This window comes from Homalodisca vitripennis, chromosome 6, assembly GCF_021130785.1.
Source record: "Homalodisca vitripennis isolate AUS2020 chromosome 6, UT_GWSS_2.1, whole genome shotgun sequence".
Classification (NCBI taxonomy): domain Eukaryota; kingdom Metazoa; phylum Arthropoda; class Insecta; order Hemiptera; family Cicadellidae; genus Homalodisca; species Homalodisca vitripennis.
In genome coordinates, this window is record NC_060212.1 from 103,837,829 (window position 1) to 103,858,466 (window position 20,638).

Below are 20,638 nucleotides of genomic sequence, written 5' to 3' on the forward strand. Positions count from 1 at the left end.
CTATATTAAATTAAATTACGTCCTAAAATCAAATAAAATAATATGTTTTTGAAACCAATAATAGTTTTTGAGTTTTTCAAATATTTAAATAAACAAATTATAGTAGCAGTTCAGAAGCATTAGTATATTAGTTATGTACATCATGCAATATATTACAACCATATATCTTTTTGTAAATCAAAAACTAAAAAGCTGAAAGTATATTTTAAATGTCATACTTCAAGATGACAGCAATACAAGAAATCTGTTTTCCGATAATGCCAATATTTTAGTTTAAGAACTCTATATTCTATTTATTTCAGTTCCATTCTACCATACAATGTTCTAGATGCTAGTTTTAAATGGAAAAGTAGACTAATAAAGCCGGACATAGATAATGACACAACCAATTTTTCCTTATAATTAATTGTATCATTTTAAAAAGTTCGCCTCTTCTATTTTATCGTAGAGGATTTCTTTGGAGACTTTAAATCTAAGGATAAATAAGTACGCCATTAGCAGTGAGAAGTTTATTCTAACCAAAATATAAATATTATTAATTTAATGTTGTAGTATAACACACATGTTACTGCTGTTCCTTGCTCGACTTTATTTCATATGCGTTGCCTTAAGGTTAGAATATGTATTCCATCCTGAACCCAATTTTAACTAGGGTAGTGTATTTTAGGTTAGTTTTTAATGGAAACTCTTCTAATACATTAGTTCAAATGACGGAAATTTAGGACATGTCCTTAGAGTTTCTACCGATTATGACACCAATAATTCAAAACCACCATTAAACAGTAGGTAAACGGGTATATGCATATTGCATGCCACAAACGTATGTAAGGGGTTGTGAAATATAACGCGAGCTTGTAAACACAATAACACAATAACATTTCAAAAATATCTAGATCTAACTTGGTACAAAGGCAGTACTTGCATCTAGCTAGTATTTTCATTGGCAAATCTTAAATAATAACGAATTTAAAGATGGTGGCCATTCACATTCGATCAAATGTTTTTACTATTCTAAACACACATCCAAACTAATCAATTGTTAAATACAGTATGTAATTACACGGTATTTTACTATTTCACGTTTTAGTTTTCTCTTAAGGTTTCAAGAATGCCGTCATTCAAAATTTAGAAAATGAAATGAGATAAGGAATATATCAATAATTATGTATTATAGCTGTCAATAATTAAAAGAAATCTGTTACAAAATTCTTTTATCATTAAAAAAAATGTTTGATCCACGTGTTTTTTATGTAAAGTAAGGTTACTAAATAACGTGTGTACAAAATAATTTTTGATTAGTATACATTATTAAGGGATAATTTGAACATTAATAGCTACAGTCGTTTTATATATATATATATATATATATATATATATATATATATATATATATATATATATATATATATATATATTTAGACCAAACTTGGTACCTAAATACTCTCTGTACATAATTTGGATCAGTTCGTCAGCCAGTCTCAAAGAATAAAAAATTATCAAAATTGCGGTCATTTACATTTGAGCAAAGGTTTTAATTTAAATAATTCTCAAAATAAACTCAAACCAATATATTTTGTACATACTAGTGCAGTACGTAACTATAAAGAACTTTTATTCTTTTAATTTTTAAAACGGCGCGGGGATCAAACACAATGTGGGATAGGAATACATTTATATATCCGTTGTTATGATATATAGCGCAAAAACGGTGCTTTGGAATTTTCATGTCATGTACAAAATATTGGTTTAAATCAAGACAGCGGTCTTATAAAGTATTATTTATTTATTTATATATTCTCTCAACGGCAATGCCAATATACATAATAAAAACACATTGTGGAATACATACAACAAATTTAAGTGCTAGAACAAGACAAGATTAGAATTTCTTTAAATGACAACTAGTAGTTAATAAATTATAGAAAGGTTTACATAACTAAAATTGCGTGGTTATTACATTTGCAAAAATTACAAAACTAGAGAATGGTAAATCATAATAATAATAAATCTAAAAATAAATGGTAACATTACAGCATAACAGGGGCACATAAATCATTGATACATATAACAAACATGCAAAAATTTAAAATGATCTACATTATATACAAACAAGTTACAAAAGATAATATAAACAGGTATTAACTAGAATAAATTATTACGGGAATAATTGTGTACATGATAACTCTGCCATAGTTTCTAATGAATGCAGACTGAATTTTTTACAAAGGCAGTATTTTTATATTTCGCAAGAGAGTAGTAATCAATAACATGTTTCAAGGTAGCAATATTCACATGTGGGTAAAATTTATCTTGGTTATTCGAAGCTGCATCAAAACAAAATTGGCACTTTTCATAAAACCGTATTTCTAAGAATTTCTAAGCCGAATTCCTTCCCACTTATTGGTATATAACTTTAAATGTTTATCGATGGTGCCATTTAATGTTATAAAAGCATAGAACTGAACCGTTATAAGTAAATGTGTTTTCAAATATAATTTTTAAGGATCAAATCCTTTTTAACAATTTTTGTCTTTGGACTTTCAAGACTAACAAGAAAATTGGACTTTCTAAATGAATGTTTGAAAAGGTTGCGATTATATTAGCATTGAGCGTTTTGTCCCATCCTTGTTAGACACTCGTGGATGTATACTCGTATATTGGTGATGCGCTTTTGATACCATCCTATTCAACCTGCACCGAAACTGTCGTAGCCGAATATACATTCTTTTACTATACGAAATTTATCTATAGAAAACTCAGATTGCGTACAAAAATAGATTACAATACAAATTTAATTTCGGCTCCTTTACTGCAGCAAAATGGATTAAAGTAAACAAATCATACCAATGCGTGATCCGTTGTTTAGGCCAGGAACATTGGATAGTATGTACTTTGTTTAGTTTATAACATTTAGTATTATTAAATGTATTTTAGATATAGAATGCTTGGAACTGACACATAATATGTTTAACGTTGCTTATAATTTTTGTGTCTCAGAATGCGTTGGTACAATGTATCTACTCTAACCTATTTTGCAGTTTATATATATTATGCTAGTTACCTGGCTTATAGCGAATTAAGTTTAAAGATTTACAACAATAGCGCGATCTTTCTTGTTTTCGTTTTACGTTACGATTGTGAATGCCTAACAAACCCAGTTACCTTTATGTGAATTTACTAAAGCATTTGCCTCATAATATAACATTGTAAGCTCGAAGAACACAGAACTGCCTAGTTCTATGAACTATGTGACACTCTGTATGATTTATTACAGCAGTAAATAGTAACTCGACGTAGTTCCGCCTTAGCCGCTTTCTATCATTAATGCTCGACTAAACACAATTTATGTTACTTCAACACAAAGTTTATGTAATGAAAATGTGCCTGCACACATTGCAACTTCCATTTAGAAGTTTTAATATCTGAGTGAGTAAAATAAATTTAAAATATTATAATGACGTGAATAATTACATAATGTCTTGTAGAAAAATCTCAATTATTTGTTTCTTATAAAAATATCTGCTCTGTAATAAATACGACTAGTATGCTACATTAGTTCACACACATTTATTCATTCTTTATTTTATAAGGGTTTCTGAATGTTGTTGATTTAAATACATATATTACAAACGTAGACTGTTTAATATTTATTGAGAGAAGTACAAATAGAACAAATGGAAAAAAAGGTTTTATCACTCATATCATCCTCTAGTTCACATCCATTTTTATATTTTATATGTATTCTCAAAACATTGGTTAAGTTCAAAAACATATGAGTACATACAAAATTTGGAATTTTAAAGATTTGTTGAGAGAAACAGAGAAAGGTAATATATACTAATCGTATGCTACAATAAATCACACACATTTCTTTACTATTTTTATGGTTCTTTCAAATTGCAAAAAAAACAGTTCATATACATATATAACAAATGTAAGCCCTTGATGATTTATTGAGAAAAGTACTGATTGCAAAATTAATAAAAATAATATCACTCGTATTAAACTTTAGATCACACATATTTTTATTTTTTATGGATTTTTCAAATTAAAAAATCAAATATATATACAAAAATATTACAAATGTAGACAAGTAATATTTATTGACGGATGTATAAAAAGAAAAATTCATATCATGCAAGAATGTATTCCCTTTGTTTAAGAATTCATATTCTGGGAATATTTAAAACACTTGTATACGAATTTTAGAATGTTATTAATGAATATCAGTAAATTGAATTTTATAAAAATTCCGTGTTATTTTCCACATTTAAAGACTCTTGGACTTTTTAAAGTAACAGGTAAACTAGCAAGTGCGTTAATAGAAAATCTTTTACTGCCATACATTCAAGTAGCTGTTATGATAATGACTATTCATGTTAACTTAAATGTTGAATCTGTGTTGAAATATATCCTGATGTATTTCTATAAGCTGTTGGAAAATGCCATATAATTAAATTTAGAGAACACGCTCATAGAGTTATACGGTCTTTGTTAAACGTTTAGCTGACAAGATAAGAGATGAAGACAACAGAAAATAAAAGCAAGCATTTGGTTCAGTTAGGAAACAAAACGAAAATGTCATTGTTATGTTCAAATGATCAAATATATAATGCTATATTGGATAACGATGAATGCTATAAAGTTGATACTGTTCACATACTAAATGTATGTGTTTGATAGAACCAAACGAACACAATTATATGTTTTAACTGTCAAAGCTTTATTCCTCGTGTAATATCCAACAGCTTAGATTTACATGTACTGAAGTAGTGGTGTTCATAGTACAATAAAACTTTAATATTCTAATTTAAATTAAAAAATTATTATATCTATGAATAATATGTAACTATCTATTATAAGTTTTAGTTTTAGACAAAGGCAGCAAATAAGTTTAAAAAAGATGGCTTCAATATGAATTGCTTTAAGAGTCAGCTAGCTACTTAAAAACCAAAAATTAACGATAATGTTCATTTTAATTCGAATTTATTGTTTTATTTCACATTCCAAGGTATAAAACCGTATTAAAAAATGATGATTTTGCTTAATATTGATAGTTCCCCCTCTCAGTAAAATTATATCAAGCAGTTATATTTGTAAACGGGGGGAAGTGATAAACAAACGTGAGGTTTCTTTATGATCTATTTCATTGACTTTGTTCTATTCATACCATCTAATGAAAGAGGTATAAGTAACATTTTTAACACGTGAAACCTGTTAAGGGATACGTGGTGTGGCGTACTCTTGTCTGGTAGTGAAATTCTGTGGGTTATCTTTTAACTATTGTTTTTTGGACTATAACATTATAATATTTTTGTATAGTGTTTTTTACCGGAACATACAAGTGTATTTTGTGTTATCTGTGTTTTAATAAACATCTAACATGATGCATCGCAACTTTATTCCACAGTAACTAAAAAAAATCTATGTTACAAATACAGCTCTTTTATAAAATACTTCTTAACCTAGTCTCAGATACCACTTATTTATTCTTTGTGTACAGTGTTATTAACACTTCAAAATGTATTTGTAAGATTGTTACTGTAGCAGTCTCAATGTTATATATTTAAGAATTAATATTTTAACCACCATTTACAATTTTATTTTGGACACTGATATGTAGAGGGGAACCCACTAAACCCAGAGGCATGAATAGTTATGTAGTGGTTCCTCGAAGCCCCTCGTAATGAAGAGGTATTAATTGAATTCAACCCCTGCGTTGTTCCAAGAGTTCTCTAGAATTAGTGTGCAATACATTCCAAAAGGGTAATATCACTTATACATGTACTTAATTGAAAACTCTAATATTAGAAGATATTTGTATATATTCTTCAAATACAAGTAATTACTTAATGTATTCCTGATAAAATATTAATTTTGTATTTCAAAACCAACAAATACTTGATTTACAGTGAGGTGCACTATCTTTACTTTACTTCTGAAATTTACGTAGCGGGTAGATCCTAATTAACACAAGAGTTACAGTTGTGAACTTGTCGAAATATTGTGTACACAATTATCATCTTGAAATTTCTGGCCTCGTTTTTTAAAGCCATATTGTCAACAAATCTTTAACAGAAACTGCCAATAATCAGCAGTCGCCTGTTCAGGCAAGATAAATGGTTGGAGTTTTCTGGTCCCATAATGCGACGCAAATGCGTTTGATGTACGGTATATTTACATTGTAGATTTCAATTATTTTTAATTCAAGTAAACAAATCTGTAAGCAAGTAACATATTTTTTTCATTTTCATAAATAATTATTTATGAAACGATCTTTGTCTACCTGAATATTCTGCTTATAAATGTATGTACCATGTATTTTACTAAGTAATAACATTATAAACCCAATTTATATTTTATAAAAACCTTCAAATTAATCAATACCAGTAAAACAAATTCTATTAGCTAAAATAATGAAACTCTTACGTAATAAATTACCTAATAACAGATTTAAGTTAAACATGTAATATAGCAATATTTGTGTACGCTATTTCAGAGTTCAGTTTTTAAATTTAAAAGATAAATTAATCATTCTTCAATAAATAATCAGTCCAAATTTGGTTTTATATAATAAACAAGTTATGCAAATTCTACCATGAAATTTAATAAAGTATGGCTTCTTAAATACAAACGTAAAAAAATACTCACAAGTAACTGAATAATATCTTTAATCGAATACTCTCGATAAAGTATGGTTTATATTATTTAGAATAAGACTAATTATAATATCAAATATTTCAGGTAATTCCAAGCAGGGCATGGATCGATGAGTTAAATCAGTACTTTGACCTTATTGTACGATATAATGGCCGTTTCTAATCGATAGACTCATCGAGTGGTCCCGTCTGTCTGTCTGTCTGTTCGGTTTACCGTCGCGTCGGAGTCGATCTGAGCATGAGATTCTCCTGCAGCTCGGTCAAATCCTCGCCTTTGAAGTACCAGTCTCGTCTTGGATAGATAGGTATATATCCTCAAAACTTGCTCTCTATCCTGATGCAAGTTACTTATTAGTGTCAAGATACAGGCGTCATAAGTGGCCCATGCTTTCATCGAACGCGTTCCAGCCCAGGAGACCCTAAATCATAATAAAGTTTGGACACACTATTTAATTATCATAACGTATGATGATTAAATATGATCTATTCAAGGAGATAATAAAACAAAGAACTGCTAATGAGATAATCGCATCGTGGAGCGTAGTGTCACGTTTAGAGAACGCCACGTTAAAGAATGCATCTACTGTTCATTGAAATATTACTAAACGAAATTAAAGAACTTATATATTTAATGTGGTGATATATATTACAGGAGATGTATATTCTACACAATTTTTATACATTCTAAAATAGTTCAAGTATCATTAAATATCATAGCATTAAAATATTTCAAGATTCATGAAAAACTAGAGAGGTATGTTGGATAAACCGTTGTTTAATTATATATTTATCGTACAAAATATACACAGGATATCCTATTAGAATAATATAATAGGATCTATTTGTGCAAATAGATTTTAAATGAGCAGTTGATAAAAAAATATGTGTGAAATAAAAATGGGATAATTTAAATAGTGAACGATAAATTCGTATGAATTTGGATCCAAACTTTGTATCTGTTTATATTCCCAGATAGGATACCCATATAATCACTTCTTTGCCTAATAATAAAATCACTTATAATTTCCAATTTTATTTCACCTGACATAGTCTCTTAATTTACAGGCATCACATTTACTTCAATCTATGAATATATCGGATAACAGGAAGGGAAGACGTGCAGATATTTTTTTTAAATTTAAATCGGCCAAAAGAGAATCAATCTGCTGTGTAACAGCCATGTTTGTTACGGCCAGTGAATGTTCTACGCAGTTAGTCCGTTAGTGTCCGGGGCCGCGAGCGTTCTGCAGTACCGCACATAATGGGAACTCCCAGCTTTGGAAGGGGTCAAATATGTGTTCTGTTTGTATGTCACTTTGTATTACATGGCCTACTGCTGTGTTTACTGCAAAAACTACTACCAATACGTTAGAAGTTTTTTTTCGTTCTATCGAAATTGACGTTTAAAAGTTTTTGGAAACAGTATGAATGCTTTGTTTTTTATTCCCTTAGGACAGGAAACTTAAAAACTGCACTTAATCTTATAAGGACCTTAGCGCTGCTTCTGGAGTGACAGGATATTCTGGATGAGTAAGGTTAGGAATTCATAATAGGAGCCGAGATACATGAGGAATAATTTAGAACAATAATCTCAAGTCATGTCTCATCGGAAGAAGGGGAAGCCTGCTCTAACGTAGCATCTTCAGTCAAAGCACACATAAAAGTGTGTCACCCCATGTCTAGGCTAGCAAGAACCTTTGACGCCTAGGGAACGACACCACCAATTCCGATCGTTATCTCCCGCAGTAGATTAGGCGTATTTAATTGCCCTTGCAGCCCAGAATCTGGAAATTTTCGGTAAGTGATGTGATTTAAGTGGCACAATGGTTTTTTCTGTACCCAGTGTGGGTTCAACTAGAAGGTATAAACTAGCGCAAAGTGACCTCTGCTGGGTAGACTGAATCCTTGCTTGAAGTACACTGTGTACCATAAGCCTCCTGTATTTTTTTAGTAGACCAGGAACAGCAAGTATATGTATATAAATAACAATGTCATGTCACATAAATATCCGGTATCTTAAACTTTCCATTCCCTGCAGTATTCAACATTAAAAAGAAATATACCAACTAATATCCATTGGGGAACTAAATACCAACTAAATTATGGAACTAATATCCATTGTGGAATAGTTTTAAGATTAAAATTCTCGTTTCTTGGGATACGTGAGAACTACTATCCAAAACACTAATTGGAGATTGGAGGGAAATTTTAACGTTCATATTGTAGTTTTAAATGTAATTAAATTAAATTTTCGTGTGGTTAAGTTGATTTTCCTAGGTTGTGAGTTCCCAAAACATCCCACAAATACTATGCTTTTAGTTACCGGATATAAAGATTACCTCATGTATGTTATTCTAAATCGATTCATTTAACTGAAGAGATAGTTAGAACTCAATATCATCTCAATACCAGCAGGAGTTAGTGACAAACCGAGGAATGTGGAACTAAGGAGACAATGAGTAGGTCAGTCTTATTCCAATCATCAAGCTGACGAGATAGTTGCAAACTCAATTTAGTAATAGAGTAGAACGTCAATAATTCGGATGTCAAAAATCTGGACCGTCAATAATTCAGATTTGTATCTAGCAAACATCAAAACATCGTACCATCTGCCAATGGACCAGGGAATGATCGAGAAGATCAAAAGAAGTTACAGAAAACAACTCCTCCGTCACCTTTTATTGGCCGAAAAGGAAGAGGAGAGTGTCATAGAGTTTATAAAGAAGGTGAACCTTAGAGAATGCATTTACATGCTTGCCGATGCATCGGAAAGCCTCACAGAAACGAATTTACAAAGAGCTTGGAGAAAGTTATGGCCTTATGAATAAGAAAAAAATGATAAAGAGGAAGAAGGAGATATTGATGGTGCTGTGAATTTAATAAGAGAAGTATGCTGCGTATTTCCGGGATTTGAACAGTGCGACAAAGATGACACCATGGAGATTTAGGCTGTTGATAGCAACGATCCTAAATACCAGATTTTGACCCACCAAGAAATAAGCTCATTTAGCTCACATGTTTAATGAACGTACTGTACGTAGCATTCCTTAAACATTCAGTACATCCAAGGTATTTTACCTTAGTATTTTAATCAAACTCCTGTGCTTATTCTGGTTTCATACTGACTGACATACAGCAATTGTAAAATGTTCTGTTATAAATATGTTACAGTACAGTACAATAACATTCTGATTATTAACCTTTTGTACGTAACATACATACAGTAGTGTGTAAAGGCAGGAAAAGAAAGCATTTATTTTTGGTAGTTTATTTAAGCAACTTTCAGAGGAAACAGAAACAATGGAATCTGACAATGACGACCCAGAACATGAGACAGAAGAAATAGGGCAAAACCATTTTGAAGCGTTTGTAGCAGCGGAGACACTGATTTCATGGCTAGAGAAATAAAACGAGAGCTCACCCACTCAGCTGATTCTTTTAAAACGAATTAAGGACTTAGCTGCTAAAAAACGAACCACTGTTGCAGTTCAAAAACCTATAACACATTTTTTTAAAGCTCAAGTAGTGTTTGATGTTTTTACTGTACACATGTTGCTACTAACAAATTACAATACAGTGTTCGAACATAAAACATGTTTTTGTTTAATTTCACCTCTAAACCCTTTACTGTATAAGACAAAATATAAATTTTTAGGTACTTAAATAATGTATAATGGCCTTTTTAAGGTAATTTTGATAATCCGGATAATTTTAAAATCCGGATTGGGTCTGGTCCCAATTAATCCGGATTATTGACGTTCTACTGGATTATGCTCCCAATATCATCATAAAATACATATACAAACTCAATTTGGTAATAATATGCTCCCAATATCATCTCAATACTAGGAAGAGTTACTGACAAGCCGAGGAGTACAGAACGTGGCAGATGCTGAGTAGGTCATTCTCAATCCAGTCACGAAGCTGACGAGATGGTTACCAACTCAATTTGGTAATAATATGCTCCCAATATTGTCTCAATACTAGGAACAGTTACTGACAAGCCGAGGAGTACAGAACGTGGCAGCTGCTGGGTAGGTAATTCTTAATCCAATCAACAAGCTGACTAGATAGTTACAAACTCAATTTGGTAATACTATGCTCCCAATATCATCTCAATACTAGGAAGAGTTACTGACAAGCCGAGGAGTACAGAACGTGGCAGATGCTGAGTAGGTCATTCTCAATCCAGTCATGAAGCTGACGAGATAGTTACAAACTCAATTTGGTAATAATATGCTCCCAATATCATCTCAATACTAGGAAGAGTTACTGACAAGCCGAGGAGTACAGAACGTGGCAGATGCTGAGTAGGTCAAAACAGTTCAAGATAATAGAATTGCAGTCGCTCTAAAGTGGCGGGTAAAACAGAGAACTACTGTATATCCTATTCCATTTACTGAATTTAAATTATATTTTAGTTAAACTGACTATGTCGGTGTTGTTATAATATGTAAATGAGTTTAAATGTAATCAGTATGATGAAGTAATATTTAATTAACAGTAGTCTCTATATTAGAAAACAAACTTTCTTATGGTACACTAACAATTTATAGAATAGTATTAATTACAGTATTAATAAAAAATGTACTACATGTGCAGCTAGCTGGAAATGAACTGAAATAACTGTCAGTCCGTGCACGAAATTCAATTTGGCCTTACTCTCATGTTTCTCTCCATATTTTTAACTGTGTCAATCTTGATGACTCGCCTTAGCGAGCTTTTAAATAATTTATTTTGTGTTTTGTGCGTGTAGTCCTAATATATTTCTATTGCGAATGTGAGCTTCGCAATGCCATAATCGTAGGAAAAGCGTCACGCTTAAGAATATAACGGATTGCTTCAGCTATGATCAATCAATCAATCAATTCATTTATTGCTAAAAACATAACATGCATAGGCATTCGTCAAGAAAATTATAATATCTCAACTTAAAGTATACACTACTGACAGATCAAACAAAACAAGACCAAATCAATATAACATGAGTGATCTACAATTTATTATCCTCAACGTATTCCCGGACACTGTAATATTCTCTCGAAATAAGAAATTTTTTCAGACGATATTGAAATTCCCTATCGTCCACAACAATTTTCAAGCAGGATGGCAAAGAGTTAAAAAGGCGGATGCAGGAGTACATTACATAAATTGATACCAGCAATCCAAGAAAGAAGTCGAACTTATAAAACTTGAAAATGTGTTATAAAAATTCAAATTTATTACAAACATTTAAGAACAGGAGGGAAAATTTATTGTTTCAAAGGAAGTAGGGACATGATTAGATATTTATAAAACTTTAGATTTGACTAAGCCATACATACATACGCAGAACATTGAGCAGATCAGACCACTAGTTTACATAGCCTAGGGTTGTAATAGTGGGTCCTAACGAGTTATGTTCTCCCAAAACATTTTAAAAATTAAATCAAGTTAACTTCAAATGTCAGCTTAGATACAAAACAATCCAAACAAAAGCAATGTATACAAGAAAACCCTTGCATGGACAGAGGTATGTTGTTGATTAATTGATAAACCCTATGTAAATGTACGTAATGTGGTGGTGTTACTTACTTGTAATGCATGCGGTTGTCCTAGGCCACACATACAGAAACAGGTAATTATTAATTCAGGTGGTATCTTGCTAAGATGGCTTCAACACGGTTACTTTCCTCTACAGAAATACAAATGATACTGGGAGGTTTTCATTTACATTAAAGATTGACTTCCCATATTTTGTTCATATTAATGAAAGTCCAGCTTGCAGTTACAAATATTATGTCAAATTAATAAGGACAAACTTCTTAAGTTTAACGTTGTTTTCCATTATTAAATCAACTTGAGTTTTTGAGTAGGTATTATTTGCACAACTATTCTGTACTCATTTGCTTAAATGTTTTTATTTACATATTATTTTACATGTTGCTGTGTTGTATAAATTGAACTAAATTGTAACTCAGGTGTCAAACATTAATTACACGTTACTAAATATTCACAAAAAAATGTATTGCTATAAAATACACTATTCTAGCTATTATCTCCATTTAACGTACTCTCCATGGTATCATATAACTAATCTATTATTCAGTATCACTTGCATATTACAGTTTTTAATTTGCCAGTTAACTACTAAATATATAATTATAAACGAAAGGAGTGCCCTCTCTCACTTATCACCATGTTTCCAACTTCTCGATATAAAAGAAAGCAGAAATTTACCGAGCGGATGTTTAATAAATTCAATGGAAAAACTGAATAATTTGTAAGAATTATTTTTTCCAAATAGCGAATTCCTAGAATTATTACGTTAAAACTACTACGTGCCTCATGAACTAACTAAGCAATACGAATGAGAATGAAGCATTTCATGAAGATCAACAATTCAAAATAGATGTAAACTTAGTAAAGAGTGAGTTAAGATTACTACAGACTGGTTATTTCTTCACACAGTCCTAAAATACTTAAAATGTTACACTATTGGAACTATGATTATTTAATAAAATGTTATGAAATCTTGTCAACAAATATTTGATTTTAATTTTTACTCATAAAAACTCTAACTTCAGGCCCATCTTTAAGCGTGGGGTTCAATTACTTTTAAATTAATCAGAAGATTATAATCTTCCAGTGATAATCACTCATTTTACGGAGTGTTTATTATGTCATGACAAAGGATAATCTGTGACGTTTCTATTATTTAATAGATATTCACATGAAAAACCATTGTTAACTGCTAGTCATGTATAAACTTTATACATGCGAGTATAATTCGAATCAATGTGAACATTACCAACTACTTCTAATAATTTTTAAAAATAGGCTCATTTTATTTTATCGGTGCCATTCAGCAATTAAAGAAATTACTGAAATATACAGCAGAAAACACTTTTCCTATTATCGCAGTGCATATTTACTTTTAAATAAAGGTTAGTAAGTTGAAATATAACAGAAGAAATATAGGTATTATCTTTAGATCATGTTCCCATGTGAGAATCTGTTGAAACTGATCAGATCTATGAACTGTAGATAACTCCTATAAAGGAGTCTAAGGCAAGAACGAAAACTCACCGATTTAAAATATCTTGGACTGTTCATTAAACATTACCCTACCTGGTACAGAGTACCTGTGCACATATTATTACACGATAATATAAATTATTCATAACATTTGGAGCAAATTTGTCTCACTTTTCTAATACTCATAACCAGGGATCCTTAATATTAATTACATTTATTTCTGATGTATTATAATTTGGAAATTATCTCTTAATGTAATATTTTTAATTTGTGTTGTATTCATCGTATTAATAAGTATGTATGCTTTATATTAGAATATTATCCTTAGTCTATGAATCGAGGGACTGGCAATTTTAATTTATTTCGGTCTATCTGTCTCTCTCTGTCCATGACGATACCAGTAGAACGACGGACTGATCTACAAACTTGAAATTTTGCATGGAGCCTCAGTAAAATCCTTTAAGCAATATGTGATGAGACGTACTCCTACCTTGTAATAATAAGAATAATAGACTGTGTTATACACTGTGGTTAACAAATAACGAAAAAAATGAAAGAAAAATTAAGGTACCAATCTAAAATCAAAATAAAGTAAATGTTGTATCTCCTGTTCTACATGGTAATAACGAAAACAAGAACAAAAGCAGAACCAAGAGAAAACGAAGTGGTTTTGCCGCTCAATTTCTGACAGTGTCTCACTCACAAAGGGACAACGACTGCGACTACAAGCAGGAATTTAATTTTGACAGTTTCGGTTTCAAAGTGTGGTCCTCTGTGTTTTCTTGTAATATTCATCGTTTTACAAGACAAGTGACAGTTTAAAAACAAAATTCTCATAATTGTTTTGATAGTTATGTATTCTTTTTTACACAAATTTATGCATATAAAATACATTTTATTTGAAAATACCTGTAAAATTATCATTTAATTTTAAACTTATATCTAAGATTGTGTTAACATAGACCTGATTTCATGTCGTTGTATTAGTGAGCTCATCCCTTGATCTTCAATGACAATGTATTAAAAATATACCCATACTTTTATAGACTTAGAATTTAATTTTATTATCTAAAATAAAACGCAGCCATATGTTTCTGGATAACTCAATTGGACACTTTGAGCAAAACATTATGGTAAGTTCAAAACTCTTTTTGTGAAAAATATCTTAGATGTGGCTTACAATTTGTTCCAATAGTTTAATAATACTTATTTGGCCTGGTTTGTATTTCTATTTTACTTGAGTACCTAACCTCAAATTGAATGACCAACAAGATTTATCTTCTATAACATTTTAGCAACAAGCTTACAACGTAATTCTATCTATAACTTACTAAAAAGGTCTGGAGATCAGTATAGTAAACAGAATATAATGAACAGATGACACGATGTATACAGAATTGCATGAGACCGCTACCACTGCACCTGATGTATTCTACTCACGATATAAGGAGGAAACCTTAATAAGTTAATTTCAATGTAATTGTATATGATTTTGCAAAATAGAAGTCTTGTTGTTTTTTGAACCTCTACTTACGAGAAAAAATAGCTTTGTGAGGCATGTAAATTTCCTTTTTCAAACTATTGCTTAAAAGTACATTTAGCGTTTCATTTTTATTTATTCATACCAAAGTATACAATTATGTAAATAGTAAATTAGTTTCTCACATGATTGATTAAAGTCCATATATCAGGTGTCCCAAAGCCCCAACCTTCTATTTAATAGAAATATCAGCAAACATTCATGAGGTGATCTTTATGTGAATAAAAAGCACGGTTTTCTGGATGTGTCTTAAATTAGGGTTTTGGGTTAAAGTTCTCACATATCCAAAAAACAATATTTTTAATCTTATAACAATTCCCTAATCGGTATTACCTAATATATTTCTGTTCAAACGTGATTAGGCCAGTAGAGGGAAATGTTTAGACATCTGATTCTTATGTGACATGACGTTATAAATTACACACGTCTACTTAATGTTCCTGGTCTACTAAAATAAACACAGTATCATTATGCTACACAGTCATTTTCAAGCAAGGATTCTTTCTTCCCAAGAGGGATCACTTCTAGCTGGTTTGTATACTCCAGTTAAACCCACACTGGGAACAGCAAAAATCGATATATCTCTTAAATCTGGGCAAACTTATGGGCGTCCAGGAGCGGCACATCACTAATCACACATGTCAAAATTTGGGGTGCAATTGTAATTCAATATGTCTTATCTAATGCGGGAGATGACTTTTGGAGTTGGTTGGGTTCGTTCTATAGGTTTCAAAAGATGCATAGTACGATTAAATTTGTGTAAGATTGTAATTGATTACCGTCAGAAGAAAATAACACGTCAAATTTGCTGCGGTAGTTTATAATGAAGTTTAGCCTAAACTTTGCACTACAGGCATTGTACGATACTCCGTATACATTTACATAATTCAAATTTTTTTTTTTAAAAATATTACTACTTAAATAAGTAAAAAATTTTTAAGTTATGACCGTAAATATTATTGATATGTAATTGTGTAATATGCTTTCATATGATGGTAGGAATTAGAATAAGACAACTAAACAGTGAAAGCCATTAATGCGTTTGGACCGTTATATATAATGTTTGTGAACTAGAATATCTGAGAAGAGATAAAACGATCTTCCAAGCTGCTAATACTGACATTAACATAACATTACGACATTGCGAAAAATGTAACTTACTGCAGTTGGCGTGGTCTCTCATGTGTTGTTTGAAATATATTGCTGTTTAACTATTTTATATTTTTGAAATTTATCTTTCCCTGCAAAGCTAAAGTACTCTGCAAATACACGAGCAGGTATTACGTAGCTACTTTCAAATATGAATACTTGATCTTTAATGTATTTGTTTTATTTGTTTCTAGGTTAATAAATAAATGCTTAATAGAATTTGATATTCTTAACACACGCTTAAAAATATCATCTGAACTAATCAGAATACTACATCTTAAGAAATATGATATATTCTTATCCCGAAAATTAAAAAGGATCTGATTCCTTTCCTAAAAACAATATTTATCGTGTGCTTACTCCTAAAACTTTTTCACCATGTACAGTTTAGAAAGTGTTTTTAGTGACTCATAAATTTATCTTAATAATATAGCATCATGAAGATTGGCGTTAACTTAACGCTGAATAATGCTTAACGGTGTGGCCTATTAAACATAAACAATAGTGACTTAATTATTCATTGACCACTTTTTACCAATTATTATAACTAAAGTGATTCTTATAAAACCTAACTTACTTGTATAAAAAACACGGTAAATATGAAAGATACAAAACAAATCACCATTCAAGAGATCACAAGTAAATACTCCGGGTGCTTCTTGTCGGTCGACTTCTATAATTAAGTATAAACAGTTAAACAATTTCCCTAAAGTTTCGTGTAAAAAAGGAGGAATCTTAATTTATTACTAAGAACATGTCTGACAGCAATCTGAGTAAGTAAAAAGCAGATTATCAGACATCAATTTATTGCTAATTTTATTTAAATTTTTGTTTTGACTAACCATCGGGCACCACTATCGAACTAACGATACGTATTAAATTTGTAACTGCGGGTTGTTCTACTACATAAAAAAGTAACACTGAATAGTGAACCAAAAACAAAAAAACGATGTGTATTTTGTATTATATTTTGTGTACTCTTAAAATATAATCATGGTCTTTTTCATAAAATCAATTTAATTTATCGTAATTTTTTTATTAATTACGAAAGTTATTAAATACGCCATAGTTGGAATTTCAGTTTACTGCCATAAAATTTAATTAAACAGAATATATTTTGTAACTGAATTTTGTAAATATAACTAACTAATCCTTAGATCTAAAGTCAGTGCAATCTATATCAAAATTAAACCCTAATTTAAAAATAAATAATAGGGTTAACATAAAATCAATTTTAAAATGATATTTTTTCCGTAAAACTCATATTTAAAATTTAATTTGAAAACATCTTGTAAAAAGCTTAATTTATTAGAGAAGATAGTTTTCTCACTCATATAAAACTCTATGACAAACAATAAATAAACTATTACCGAGCATTTTATTTATGACTGAAAATTTAAAATGATGTATGCGAGGAAACCTACATAAAATCTCTCCTGTTAGATTTGACAGTACGTTCCCATTTCCACGACCCTCTCGCGATCCGAGGCCTGTAATATACAGACACGTGGCTCAGAACCATATCTGGGATGTTTACCTAAACGACGGTGATTTTACTTGATTTGTATTTCAGAAAAAAATTGGCTAATTCAAAAGAAACATTTCTGACTTAAGGTTAAATTAATGAACCACAATCACGTGTTTAGTTATCTATATGAAAGTAGGCTACTTGCCTTTTGAATTTTATCTACGCCAGTTATGACGGTTTTGGTTAATATTATTTTGAACAAAGTTTAACATTTTTACTAAATGCAATCTCTATGTAAGTTTAAAATGTTTAAAATTATTTTTTTTTACTAAATTGATTATTAGTTTATTGAGGGCTATATATACGATGAGCTACCCTTGAATATACTACTAAACCGATTTCTTTATATAATAAATAGTTTTTATTCATTTCAGTATAGGCACATATTATGTAGGTAGCTTAGTAGAGGAAATATTTTAGATTTAAAATATAAAAAACTACGAATATATGGTGTTACTGGATCGAATTATCTGTATAATTATTTTCATAAAAAACCAGATTGTTCGTACTCAACACATTTTAGATATTGCTAACACGTCAAAATTCATGATTTCACTCTTGGGGTCTGTTTATGAAGTGTTTATTAATAAATTTATAATATTTTGTAGATTTATTTATCCTTCTAATTATTTCAGTCTTATGTACTTTTTGTTTTTAAATTTTCCATAAATTCGATATTTATTATTTACATGAGCGTTTAGTAAGGAGACTTACTGTAGTTAAAAGTATTTTAATTTACAAAACATCACACACGGGAACCTTGTCAGGAGTGGTATAATATGAAAAGAGAAGAAGTAAGAAGCATACCTGAAAAATTTAGTAAATATAAGTTCTTGATATAGTTTGAGATTTGTTAGTAAACCAAGAGTGCATCGTCTTGACTTTGAAGGCAAAAACACCGAAGCCCCCATATCTGTCTGTCTGACTGTATGAAATTTCATTATTTTTATAAAAGAAAACAAATTTGGTAGACTAATCCATTCTCGGCCGTTACCATTTACAATAAAGTTGGTTGAAATCTCAGCTAAAACGGTTTGCATTAAAAAAATTACAACTAAAACCTAAAATTGAATAAAATTAGCAATAATACATTTTAGTTCCATTCTGTGCAGTTCCATATCAATTAAAAACCATATACTTTGCAATTTGCTCACGTTCAGAATAACGTTGAGTTATCTTTATGTTAGATTTTAAAATGGATATGATATATAATACAGATACCGTTTTAATTAGAAGATGTATGTTTCGAGAGCTAAACGAAGATGTGAGAATTACAAAACTTCGAAGGAGTTTTATCTCTCATTACGAAAACACTATAAATTAAATGTTGTAAATAAATAGAAACCACAGATCTATGATCATGATATTCAATCATTAATAATTTTAATTAAAAAGGATGAAATTTATCACATATTACAAGGACACAAGTTTCCAGTTTACCTGTAAATTTCTAAAATCTTTTGTCACATATAAAAACATGCCAAACAATAAAGTGAAAGAATGTTTGTTTCTTATTGCTATGAAACTTACCTCGTCTTTGTGTAAAACTTTATTTGAGTTAGTGCTTCATCCAACTTTTCCTTTTACCCGGGTCTTCTTCACTTTAAAGCAATTTCTTCTCAAGTGTTCTTACAGTGTTCCTCATATTATAATGGCGTAATTGGAAAAATATAAAGGTATAATTTGAACAATGTTCACAAATATGTCTGAGCCATAGCAAAGCTTATTACTAAAGGGGCTGACACATTTTATTTCGTTCATAATTGTGCCTAACTGACTGTGCGTGTGTGTATCTATCTGTCTATCGGGTGTTATCGTGAAGGAACCGAAACGTACGATTGAAATTATTCATGAAGACTAATTTCTATATAAGCAACATCGTGATCGATCGATGGTAACCAGAAAATAGAAAAATAAATAAACATGTAAAAACCGTGTGCATGAATTTGATATTTTACATATATCACGTATAATATAGTGATATATTAACCCATGTACCCTAATTGCAAGGATGCCAATTACAAAGACTTTAAACAAGTTATAAAAGTTAGGTGTAAGCACTTTCCACAATTGCACTTAATCAATCTGGATGTTTAACCTTTTATCAATCTACTCTAATATATACAGTTTAATGAGTTAGCTTTCAAGGCTGCCCATAAGCGCGCGCCGGCCACAGGAGGCGTCAAGAAGCCTCACCGTTACAGGCCCGGCACCGTCGCCCTGCGTGAGATCAGGCGTTACCAGAAGAGCACCGAACTGCTGATCCGCAAGCTGCCGTTCCAGCGTCTCGTCCGCGAGATCGCCCAGGACTTTTAAGACCGACCTGCGTTTCCAGAGCTCCGCCGTCATGGCACTGCAGGAGGCCAGCGAGGCTTACCTGGTCGGACTCTTCGAAGACACCAAATTGTGCGCCATCCACGCCAAGCGAGTCACCATCATGCCCAAGGACATCCAGCTGGCGCGCCGCATCCGCGGAGAACGAGCCTAAGTCACACAAGCGTGCACTGCCTGCCCCGCTGCCGGTGGCTACTACAAACGGCCTTTATAAAGGCCAAACACATTTCTTCCCTCGTATATGTCATTGAAAGTTAATCTACATGTCTATCGGACGATGTCAATAGACCGATAAGGGAACCTTTAAGTTCTTAACGGCCATCAAGTTAGGTTCATTTGCGAATTTCCAACGCTAAGTCACTTTTAATCACCTCACACTCACCAATATATAAAATGTCATTTAAACAAATA

General features: G+C 31.1%; 1 pseudogene; it reads left to right on the top strand.

Moving 5' to 3' along the window:
• The window catches only part of LOC124365493, a 56,442-nt pseudogene extending 36,046 nt beyond the window's left edge, over positions 1-20,396 (top strand).
• The last annotated feature ends 242 nt before the right edge of the window (positions 20,397-20,638 follow it).